This window comes from Lolium perenne, chromosome 7, assembly GCF_019359855.2.
Source record: "Lolium perenne isolate Kyuss_39 chromosome 7, Kyuss_2.0, whole genome shotgun sequence".
Lineage (NCBI taxonomy): Eukaryota > Viridiplantae > Streptophyta > Magnoliopsida > Poales > Poaceae > Lolium > Lolium perenne.
In genome coordinates this window covers 316,795,992-316,808,966 of record NC_067250.2, presented here as the reverse complement: position 1 = coordinate 316,808,966, position 12,975 = coordinate 316,795,992, and positions in this window count along the sequence as shown.

Genomic DNA, 12,975 nt, shown 5'->3' with positions numbered 1-12,975 from the left:
GAAGAGCATGACTTCTTGTTTTTCCAAAGAACTCAAGGAGAAGACAAAGACTTAAATTTTCAGAAATACTTCATTCCTTTTTGAAACTAAATTTTCAGAACGTCCATTTCTAACTAGGGTCTCCTAAGGTCAAACAATGGCTCTGATACCAACTTGTCAACACCCGGATTTTTAAGTCCGGATGCCTATTATGTCATACATCGCAATCCCAGGAAATTGTTGTTGCGAGGCATAATAGTTAAGTATCACAGTCATCATTCATTACAAACCATAATGTCTTACAAATTGGAATCATATGATCCATATTACACGAATAGTTGATCTAATGATCAACGAACAAACACAAGTTCATAGCGGAATCGTAAGATACAAGGACTCTCTAGTCCACAGGCCAACGCTTGACGTTAGAAGCTCCTAGTTGTGGTAGACGTCCTGCTGATCGTCATCCTCGTACTGCTGCTCGGCTTCATATTCTGGCCATTTGAATAGCCAGGGACAAAGCCGTGAGTACTTTAAGTACTCGCAATCTAATACTAAAGTAAGTACTAGCATTACTATTGAGAGTGTTCTAAGCTCTAAGTTTATTTGCATAAAGCCAATTTTAGTTGATAAACCTTTTCGTAAACAACTCCTCATGTGCTAACTAACTCAAGTCGGAACATTAGTGTCATTCCCACAACTCTGTTGTGATGCAAATTCAAGTCACCCTTCAAGTTCAAGTTCAAAACACCAGTCACATAGATATAAATTCTGATGACGGAAAACGTATGGCCTTTCCAATTGTCCATATCCGCGGACGCGGCTATTCGAATAGTTCTACACTCTGCAGAGGTTGCACACTTGTGCCACAACATTTGATTACATCCGTCAGGGATAAAACCCCGAATAATCGTAACTCAGTACGCGGATCATCAACCGTTAACCTTTCACTTACACACCCTAGTATAGGCACCTCTCCCCATGAGCTTGGCCTCCCGGTGAAAACCAACTATTAACCCGGGAACTGCACAGGGCTTGGCCGTACAATTCACCTCAATTCACATCATTTCTCAACAACGGAGGCAGCCTCAAGCATAACCCCTATGATGTGTGTTCAGAGGGAACCCATACTAAGACACATAAATTTCCAGCTAAGCCCTACCCATAATCAGGTATTGTGGGGGTACTTAATATTGGTAAGGTATCGCATTCAATTCAATCATCAGTTCTTAGCCAAAAATCACCAAGTCAAAAATTCAGTGTCATATTCACCTTCAAAATCTTTCAATGGAAATGACTCATCATTCCAAGGTTTTCACCATCATCATTTCAAAACACATGTTCCCATCTAGAGTAGTCATTTTTAATTTAGCACTAGCAACTATGTATGAGGGGTGCTAAGTATTTGCTTTGCTTCTAGGCTAAGTTTGATACTCTTGTACTAACTCAATACTAACCAGGTAAATCATAAATCAAGAAGTACTTTGATAAAACAAAGGTAAATAAAGCTTGTAAAGTAAAACTGGGAAATAGGATCATAAGCATAAAGTAAATGGGGTAATGCTTTGCTCATGGTGAGCTTTGCACTTTGCAAGAGTATTATCTTGCCTTGGTTGGGAAACTGGTCAAAGTGGTCTTCTTCTTCTTGGAAGTAGACCTCCTCCTCCTCCTGGTACTCCTCGGTACTAGCGTCTAAAATACGAATACGGGGTACACAATCATCACACCAAACTAATTTACTAAACTAGGCACAAACATGGTTCACACACTTAAACTAGCATCACATATTACTATTAAGTTGGTGGATGTGTTTTTGTTATTATTTAAGAAAAATAAATTCCTCTCATACTAGACTTAAATATTACTTTGCATTATTCAGAGAAATAATTTCCTCTCATTATCTTATTAAGAGTTAATTTCTCTTATGCATAATATGTGACCTAGGTTGACCCAAGTCAACCTCTTCACACTTATCATTTGGAGAAAATGATTTAAATGAGGTGAGCACCTCATACAATTTAATTCTAGCATAACAAAGAGTTAATATCACCAACATTTCCTATGAGACCTAAATGACCCGAGTCTCTACTTCATTTGGAAATGGTGGTGACAAGATTTAAATGAGAGAAACTCTCTCATAAGATTTCTTAATAGTTTTGGACAATATCTTTGACTAGAAATAGCCATAATGTCATTTAAATCAACTAAGCCATGATCATTCAAAGTAAGCATGGCATATTTTTGTAGAAACAATTAGTATAAGTGAAATGTGAATTATTGGAGGTGGAATTAATTGAAAAGCATTTATGGTTGATTTTTAAGAATTATTATAAAACAGAAAAGTCCCTGCCTTGTTTATTTTGTCACTTTAATTCTGCAATAGATCTAGGGTTCTATCTAGTGGCATTGTGTAGATAAAATCCTAAGCTTTCCAACAATATCAAGTTTGTAAAATTTGGCCGAGTAGATTTATCCCTATGGAATTTCAAAGTTTGCATCAGATTAGGGTATTTTTCTAATTTCCAAATTTGAATTCAAACCGTGGGCTCGCGCGGGAAATAACTGGGCTGCCGAGAGAAAAGGAAAAATGGGCCGGCCCAGTACTGCGTCCAGCGCAGCGGGCCAGCTGACAGTGCGGGGACCACACGTCAGTGTGTTTTAAAACACCGAATCGGTACGAGGGAGGTGGACCGTAGGATTAGAATCGGATCGGACGAACGACAGACGTCGTCGTCTCCGGCGAGAAGGGCGAGCACTGGCGGCGATGGCAGGGGGTCGACGGCTCACCGGCGGCGCGGCGAGGGTCGGCGAAGCGCGGAGAAGACGTTGGCGAGGTAGAGGAAGCAGCCTGAAGCAGTCTCGCCTCTAGGGGTGGCCTCCTTCGCCGGCGGGCTCCGTGTACTGGCGGCGGCGATGAGGTAGCGATTGGGGCGGCGGAGTGGCTAATGGAGTGAATGGAGAGGTCGAAGAGGGGTGGTGTGAGGAGGAGAAGCGAATGGTGTGTCCAATTTGAGAAGAAGAGCTCCCCTTTTATAGCAGTGAAGGGTGGCCGTGGGGCGGAGCGGCAGTTGTCGACGGCGTCATCGTTCCAAGGGCGCCAAGGCGCAAGGGATGGGCTCGGCGTGTTGCTGGTGCACTGGCGAAGGTGACGAGCGTGATCGTGGCTCCGCAGAGGCTCTGTGGCGCTGGCGCGCTTGATGGGAGTGCTCGGGCCATGGCGGGCAGGCGTCGTCGTGGTCGTCACGGCTGACGTTCCCGCGGGCTAGTGGACGTGTCCAGGCGCTTCAGCGAGTCGTCGTGCGTCGACTGGCGCTGAGAGGAAGGGTGGAGGGGACGCAGGGCCGTGGGCGTCGTCACGCCCAGGCGTGTCCAGGGTTGGTGCCATGCGCGCTCTGGCGCGGCATGGGCGCGTTCTGGGTGCCACTGGGCGCGCCAATGCCCGCGTGTGCACGCGTGGTCTTGGTCAAGGGGGTGCACGGGCGTGTTCAGGGAGGTGAGAGGGAGCTGCCAGACATGGTGGTGTGGTGCTGAGCTGACCAGAGAGGGAGGTGACATGGGGATGGCATGGTGAGCACGGGCATGGCCCTGCCATGGTCATGGAGGTCAAGTGGAGGGGGTACAGTGGCTGGGACTGATGTTGAGGGGTAAGTGGAGGTGCCAGGGTGCAGGGAGGGTCAAGGTTGGACCAAGTCCAAGGTAAAAATGGAGTATGGGCTCAATTTTTCACCCTGCCTGCAAGGTGTTTGGTTTAATGCCCGCAAGAAAATAATTTTTGAATTTTGAAATTCTTTTTGGTGGGTTGTAATCAAATATTAAATGGAGCATTTTGGTGGTGGTGGTGGTCAAAATGGAATTGAGATGCAAAATCACATTTTGCATATGATCTTGCATATGTGAGTTTGTTCCAACTTTGCTTGCTTCCCATTTGAATTTGGTAAGGAATTTGGGGTGGTGGTTTTGGGCAAAGTTGAAGTGCTTGATGTTGTCTTGGATGAGGTGCAGAGAGTTGACAAAGTGTAGAGGTGAAAAGTAAAAATCCAGGGGCTCAAAGTGGGCATCAGGGTAAAAATGGCACATATGACCATAATCACATGTGAGCTCCATTTTGATTCAAATTTGTTTTGAATTGAGTTGGCTTGATTTCAGAGGTGTTAATAAGTGTTTAGTAACCATTTACAAGTAATGGTGCAAACCAATTTGGCCTAGATCAAAGATTTGTAAAAATGGCATAGGCCTTATGTGAGTGTGAATTGGATTTTTAGAATTTCTTTCTATTTCATTTTTATTTGACTTTGGTTGATCAAGGGATCATGGCTAGGATTTTAGAATGAGAGTAACACACAAACAAGCATCATGGCAAAAGCACATTCAAAAAAAATTAATAAAGTGAGCTAATATGCATAGTCCTATATGATGAGAAAAAGTTTTTGTTGGCTCTGAAATTTTGGATTCTTGAACTCTCTCTCTCTTGTTCATTTTATTGAAACTTGGGATGTTACAGATAGTGCCAACTCTCAATGTTGGGCTTGCAAACCGTGTTGAGTGGCAGGAATGGAGGACGGTGAATCCGTATCGCTTTGAGCAACGGACTTACACTCGTGGGAATCAGGCCTTCTGGACCAAGACACAAGCAGCTTTATGGGAGGGTTACTATGATTCTCATGAGTACATGAAGAATGGGTATATTGTATCGCCCAAGGCCATCAATCCTGACGAGCTTGCCTTGCATGCCGCCACAAAGTACCGCTTTGTGGTGCAAACCTTGAAGGGTATGGGATTGTATGACCTTGTGTGCCTCAAGCCTGATGATCAACAAGATGATCCTACCTTCTGTCCCCTCCTTGTCCGTCAGTTCCACTGCACCGTCTTCTTCCATGATGATGCGGACCGCACCATCACCTGGATGACTGGCAAGGAGAAGTACTTATGCTCTTACTCTCAGTTCCGTGCAGCCATGGGTTGTGATGATGACAGTTTTCCAGGGTTCAAGATTCATTCACGGCCCAAGCTTACTAAGGGTGACATCTCCTTCTGCTATCCTGCGAACCCTACGCCTGGACCTCCCACTATCTCTGGGATGTACTACTCATATCTTGTACTTGCCAAGATGTTCCGTGAAAGCCTCATCAGCAAGTCTGGCGACTCCAGTGAAGTCCGGAACTATCACCTAAATCTGATGTACTATTGTCATCCTGACAGGGTAAGGAAGATTGATGGCTGTGATATTATCTACTGTGAACTGAAGCGAGCAATTATGGACCGCATGACTCCCAACTATGCTCAGTATGTTCAGCGGCTCCTCAACTACATTGTTCCCGCTCCTCTCAACGTTCTTGGTGAAAAAGCCATCATGGACCCATTCAGGATACCCATTCAGGAGGCCACTCGTCCAGACGTTCCCTCCATGATGCCCTCCACTGAGCGTCGTTCCAAGGAACACCATGATCATGATGCTAGCTCCAGCTACTCTCGGCGCTCCAAGCATGGGGCCGCTCGTTTCTTCTCCAGCATGTGGCAAATGTGCAAGAACATCAATGACGTTGCACATCAGACCCTGACTATGACCCAGGAGACACGGAGGCGCCAGACTGAGTTCATGGCCTCAAGGAACCACCCTGTTCCTCCTCCTGGACCTGAGATGGAGCCTGTGGTAGCACCTCGGTGGGAGATGCCTCCTCTTACCGATGAGATGATCCAGAACTTCGACTTCTCCGTCTACGCTCATGGTGCTCTCCCTTCTAGGACTGCTCGTGCTCCCACTCCTCCTGCTGATGATGATGGTGATGATGATGGTGATGACGATGCACGCAATACTGGCGAGAGCTCCTCCTCGTACGGATTTGGTCACTATTGATGGGTGCGATAGCATCTCTCCTCTTTTCTTCGCCTTTTTGGTGTTCCGATGCCAAAGGGGGAGAAGAGAGTAGAGTCTAGGACCGCGGGGTTCTTTCATTGTCACAAGCCATGGGAGTTGCTTTATTTGGATTTTATATGGCTTGTGCTTGTTTTCTTTCAGTTTTTCAAGATACATTAATTCGTGTATGGACTTGTACGGACGACTATTATGTGTGCTACTCTATGTTAGGATGATTATGTGTGCTATACTTATATATCTTGATATGTACATCTCCATACCATGCTTGTTTCCTAAAGATATTGGGGGAGCTTCTCATGTTACACAAATGGTGCACTTTGCATTCAAACGCAAATTCTCCAAGTGCACACATTATGGGGGAGCTGTCGTAATATCTTATATGGAATCAAGGTTTAGAGCTTATCATAATATCTATTTGTGACTCTAGCTCGGTTTGTCATCGTATACCAAAAAGGGGGAGATTGTAAGGGTATTTTACCCTTATCCATTATTTTGGTAACAATGACACCGTGCTAAAGTATTTGGCCTAATTTGTTTAAAAGGATAATCTCAGGTATTAGGCAATGAGGCATAAATGGTGTATAAAGGAACAAGAAGGCTAAAGGAGACCCCCCACTTCAACAACAATCAAAAAGGGGTCTACAGGAGAAATCCGGTCTGCAGCCCGGTCCAACCGGGCCAGCAACCGGCCAGTCCGGCGTGGCGGCCGGTCAACCGGGCGGCAACCGGGTTCCAAACGAAGGGCCAGCTGATCCGGTTTCCGACCGGTCAGCTGGCCTACAGACCGGGGAGTCCGGCGCCCAGCCCGGTCGACCGGGCGGCAACCGGGCGCCAACCGAAGTGCTCCAGGACGACGCAAAAAGGGATCCGGTCGCTGTCCCGGTCCGACCGGCCTCACAACCGGGCTGTCCGGTCTGTGGTCCGGTCAACCGGGTTTGTCGAGGAAAAAGCTGAGGTGGCAAGTGACCAACGGCCATTTTTCGAAGAACACTATAAATAGGCCTTCTCCTACCTCTGAACTGTTAGGCAACATACTACAAGCTGTTCTTGAGCTCTCTCTCTCTTACTCCATTATTAGAAACACCAAAAGCCTCCGATCTCCCTCCTCCTCCACCCAAACTCAAATCCCTCCGGGGAATCACTAGAGGAGGACCCGATCTACTGTTCTACCAAGCCAAATCTCATTCCCCCTTGTATTCATCGAGAAGCTTGCTTCCTAGGGTTCCTTGGAAACTCTAGGTGGGCAAGAGGAGTCCGGAAGCATCCGGGCTGTGGATTTGCTCCGGACAAGATTGTGAAGGTTTGGAGGCTACCTCAAAGTCTACCACAAGTGAGTGAGCTATTCCTTCGTGGGATAGGCTCCGGAGAATAGGGTGAGCCTTCGTGGCGTGGGGAATCCTTCGTGGGACCTCCACCCCTCCAAACGTGACGTACCTTGTTGCAAAGCAAGGGAACACGGGAATACATCCTCGTCTCCGCGTGCTATCGGTTATCTCTAACCGAACTCCTTACTTGTGATTTAAACTGCCTGAGAGAGCCTTCGTGCTCGAGATAGTTGTATCTTCATATAGGTTGCTTCACCTAGTTTGCATTAGGCTCACCTTTATATTCCGCAAAGCCTAATATTGCAAAGAAAGAATTAAAATCTGTAGAAACCTATTCACCCCCCCCCCCTCTAGGTTTACCATCTCTATACTTTCATAGTGTCTATAGGAAGATGTCTTAGTTAAACCAACTATTCTTTTGACTTGAGATGGGTATTCACTTGAGAATAATCCTGACACACTTGAGTCAATCTTTCTTATCTATCTTTCTTAAGTAAAGTTAGTTAGTTATCTTGCTTCATTCCAAATAATTAGAATACCCTTGAAGCTCAAGATAATGGGTGGTAGTAGACCACAGTTGGTATACAACACATGGTAGTCCAAAGAGAGGATACAACCATAAGGAAGATATCCTATTGGAAGAAGTATACCAACACAAGTTATGGTTAAGTAAGAGTCATTTAAAATGCCAAATGACTGATGTTAAGTAATGTAGATAAGTAATATGAGGTAGTATGTACCTATGATGAGTCAATCATAGGAGGTAAGGAAGAGAGATAGGAGTATTTAAGTCTACTTTTCATGGTAGAGTTGGTAATCATATATGATTCACTTGAGAATCATGATGTGAGGGAGTAGAACATCACAAGTGAATTACAAGAGTGTGATAAGGAGTAGGATTTAGGGAATAGTTCGAAAGCTTAGGCCTTAAAATCCTAATAACTGTACCAAGTATGTTAGAACCATAGCCCGTAATTTAAAGAAGGCTTATTTAGAGCATATCACATAGAGAAATCCTAGAGTTATAGGTGGTATATTCTAAACAATCATGTGTTTAGAGTAGACATGTTAGAACTAATTGTATTATAGGAAGTAGTCCTCAATAGCACATATATATGGTATACTATTTTGTTAGTACTTCCAAAGAAAACTAGGTTAACTCCAACTATCCCTACCATTTTGTTTCAAGTTTGTCTCATTGCAAATGTGCAATTAAGATAAATGTTGAGACCACTAGTAGAAATTCACGTACATGTGCTAAGTATCACAACCTAAACCTATCTTATGTGGTGTTATATATTACACATCTATGCCTGATGTTTAGAGATGTCTTACCCAACTATTTTATTCAGGCATATAAGGATGTGTATTATAAGCACAAAGCTGAATCTTCTTGGATTTTATTGAATTTTCATTGATTGACTAGATCCATACATGAAGTTGGACTTTGATATGCAAATGCATGTTGCAATATCAAGCTCTTACTTGATGTTATAGGTCTAGAGGGTAAAGGTATTCGTGTAAGGAAGTGACGAATTCTGAAGATTTTAAAGACAAGATGAAGGTTCACTGGAAGAAGGAAGTACAGTTGTGGGAAGTGATGTCTACGCCCCCTCCTTTTCCTGTAGACAGTGTTGGGCCTCCAAGAGCAGAGGTTTGTAGAACAGCAGCAAGTTTTCCCTTAAGTGGATCACCCAAGGTTTATCGAACTCAGGGAGGAAGAGGTCAAAGATATCCCTCTCATGCAACCCTACAACCACAAAGCAAGAAGTCTCTTGTGTCCCCAACACACCTAATAGGTGCACTAGTTCGGCGAAGAGATAGTGAAATACAGGTGGTATGAATAAGCAGTAGCAACGGCACCAGAAAAGTGCTTTGCCCATGACAGTAAACAAGCAGTAGTAACGCAGCAGTAGTAACACAGTAAAACAGTAAACAAGCAGCGATAGCAGTATTTAGGAACAAGGCCTAGGGATTACACTTTCACTAGTGGACACTCTCAACATTGATCGCATAATAAATAACTCTTTCTCATATGTGCTACATACACTCTTTTGTTGGATGATGAACACATTGCGTAGGATTACACGAACCCTCAATGCCGGAGTTAACAAGCTCCACAATTCAATGTTCATATTTAAATAACCTTAGAGCATAATAGATCATTGCAAAATAAACCAAGAACTAACATAGTGCACACACTGTCCACATTACACTATGAAGGAGGAATAGATCACATCAATACTATCATAATGATAATTAACTCCACAATCTACAAGAGATCATGATCGTAGCATACGACAAGAACCACATGGTGCACACACTAGTCACCTTTACACCATGCAGGAGAAATAGACTACTTTAATAACATCACATGAGTAGCACACAACTAGTAGCGATACAAAGCTCATCATATGGATCTCAATCATGTAAAGCAGCTCATGAGATCATTGTATTGAAGTACATAGGAGAGAGATTAACCACATAGCTACCGGTACAGCCCCGAGCCTCGATGGAGAACTACTCCCTCCTCATGGGAGCAGCAGCGGTGATGAAGATGGCGGTGGAGATGGCAGCGGTGTCGATGGAGAAGCCTTCCGGGGGCACTTCCCCGTCCCGGCGGCGTGCCGGAACAGAGACTCCTGTCCCCCAGATCTTGGCTTCACGATGGCGGCGGCTCTGGAAGGTTTCTGTGGGTTTCGTCGAACGTGATAGGGTTTTCGCGACGGATGCTTTAAATAGGCGGAAGGGCAGCCTCGGAGGGGGCCTGGGGCCACCACACCATAGGGCGGCGCGACCCCCCCTCTGGCCGCGCCAGGGTGTAGTGTGGGGCCCCCAGGGCTTCCCTCTGGCGGCTCTCGGGTGTTCTGGATGCTTCCGGGCAAAATAGGAACCTGGGCGTTGATTTCGTCCAATTCCGAGAATATTTCGTTACTAGGATTTCTGAAACCAAAAACAGCAGAAAACAGGAACTGGCACTTCGGCATCTTGTTAATAGGTTAGTTCCAGAAAATGCACGAATATGACATAAAGTGTGCATAAAACATGTAGATATCATCAATAATGTGGCATGGAACATAAGAAATTATCGATACGTCGGAGACGTATCAGGAAGCAACCACAATACTCTAAAGGAAGGACCAATCGAACTCACTTTTATCCTTAATTAAGGAGTACTTCAGCATAGAAGTACCATGAAAGTGAGAAAAATAGTGAATATGGAGTAGTAGAAGTGGAGCCGTATTCATTATGGAAGCAGGGAATGCAAGTGAAGTCACTTACAATACTATTTTCATGGTGTCAACAAGTGGTTTTCTTGCAAAACAAACCCTGGAAGAAGGAAAATAGACAAGTGAAGTCGTAGCTGGTATCATAATACCACAGCTGATATAGGATAACCATGAAGAGAAAGAATGTAAAGTGAGGTATATCTTAACGAAAACTATGTAAGTAGCCACAGCTGGTAGGTAGATATTGACTAGAACCATAACATAGCCACAGCTGGTATCCAATAAGTCACATCTAGTGTTAGGTAGTCTGCAGCTGGTACCAGATAGTCCGCAGCCTGAACATTTCTTTACCCTAAAGGAAAGAGGGATTCCACAGCTGGTATCCCGTAGCTGGTAAATATTTAGTTGGAGGATTCACAATGGATATCCACAATTGTGTGGATACACCACAAAGAATTCTTCGTGAGACTCTAGAAAAGTATAAACCTAAACCAGACTGATACGTCTCCGACGTATCGATAATTTCTTATGTTCCATGCCACATTATTGATGATATCTACATGTTGTATGCACACTTTATGTCATATTCGTGCATTTTCTGGAACTAACCTATTAACAAGATGCCGAAGTGCCGCCTCGTTTTCTCTGCTGTTTTTGGTTTCGTAAATCCTAGTAACGAAATATTCTCGAATCGGACGAAATCAACGCCCAAGTTCCTATTTTCACCGGAAGCATCCGTAACACCCGGAAGGACCGTAGGGGGGGCACTGGGCCCCTGCACCATAGGCCGGCGCGGCCCAGGCCCTAGCCGCGCCGCCCTATGGTGTCGTCGCCCCGTCGACCCTACTGCGCCGCCACTTCGCCTATATAAAGCCCCTGGCTCGAAACCCCCGATAAGTTCGACGAAAACCACGTAAACCTTCCGTAGCCGCCGCCATCGCGAGGCCAAGATCCTGGGGACAGAATCTCTGTTCCGGCACGCTGCCGGAGCGGGGAAGTGCCCCCGGAAGGCTTCTCCATCGACACCGCTGCCATCTCCACCGCCATCTTCATCACCGCTGCTGCTCCCATGAGGAGGGAGTAGTTCTCCATCGAGGCTCGGGGCTGTACCGGTAGCTATGTGGTTCATCTCTCTCCTATGTACCTCAATACAATAATCTCATGAGCTGCTTTACATGATTGAGATTCATATGAGTTTGTATCACAATTTATCTATGTGCTACTCTAGCAAAGTTATTAAAGTAGTTCTATTCCTCCTGCACGTGTGTAAAGGTGACAGTGTGTGCACCGTGTTAGTACTTGGTTTATGCTATGATCATGATCTCTTGTAGATTATGAAGTTAAATATTGCTATGATGGTATTGATGTGATCTATTCCTCCTACATATGCATGAAGGTGACAAAGGTGCATGCTATGTTAGTACTTGGTTTAGTCTTTTGATCTATCTTACACTATAAGGTTACTTAAATATGAACAAATTGTGGAGCTTGTTAACTCCGGCATTGAGGGTTCGTGTAATCCTACGCAATGCGTTCATCATCCAACAAGAGTGTAGAGTATGCATTTATCTCTGTTTCCGTCATGTGATCAATGTTGAGAGTGTCCACTAGTGAAAGTGTAATCCCTAGGCCTTGTTCCTAAATATCGCTATCGCTGCTTGTTTACTGTTTTACCGTGTTACTACCGCTGCAATACTACCACCATCAACTACACGCCAAAGCAAGCTATTTTCTCGGCACCGTTGCTACTGCTCATATATATTCATACCACCTGTATTTCACTATCTCTTCGCTCGAACTAGTGCACCTATTAGGTGTGTTGGGGACACAAGAGACTTCTTGCTTTGTGGTTGCAGTGGTTGCATGAGAGGGATATCTTTGACCTCTTCCTCCCCGAGTTCGATAAACCTTGGGTGATCCACTTAAGGGAAAACTTGCCGCTGTTCTACAAACCTCTCGCTCTTGGAGGCCCAACACCGTCTACAGGAAAAGGAGGGGGAAGTAGACATCAAGCTATTTTCTGGCGCCGTTGCCGGGGACCAGAAAGCTACACAACAGGGATTTCCTCCCTCGTCAACCCCGCGCCAGTCCTGGACAGCATCAAGTATTTTCTGGCGCCGTTGCCGGGGAGGAAAGGTAAAAGGTACTCACACTCCGGACCTCGGCTACCAAGCTATTTTCCGCCATTGTAAGTACTCGAAGCTATTTCCTTTAGATCCTGCAATTGCATCTTTTTGTTTCTTGTTTACACTAGTTTGGCATAATGGACAACAATGAGCTTTTTATTCTATTTCCTGAGTTAAGACATGGATGGTTTGATCCGAAAATTAAAAAACCCATGGAACATGTTAGTATGAATACTTTGAACACCATTGTTGCTAATGATATGGAAAATTCTAAGCTTGGGGAAGCTGGTTTTGATGAGCATGATCTTTTTAGTCCCCCATGCATTGAGGAGGAAATTTTCTTTGATGATACTTTGCCTCCTATTTATGATGATTATAATGATAGTAGTCTTTTGTTACCGCCTGTTATGGAGGATGAATTTGATTATGATTACAATATG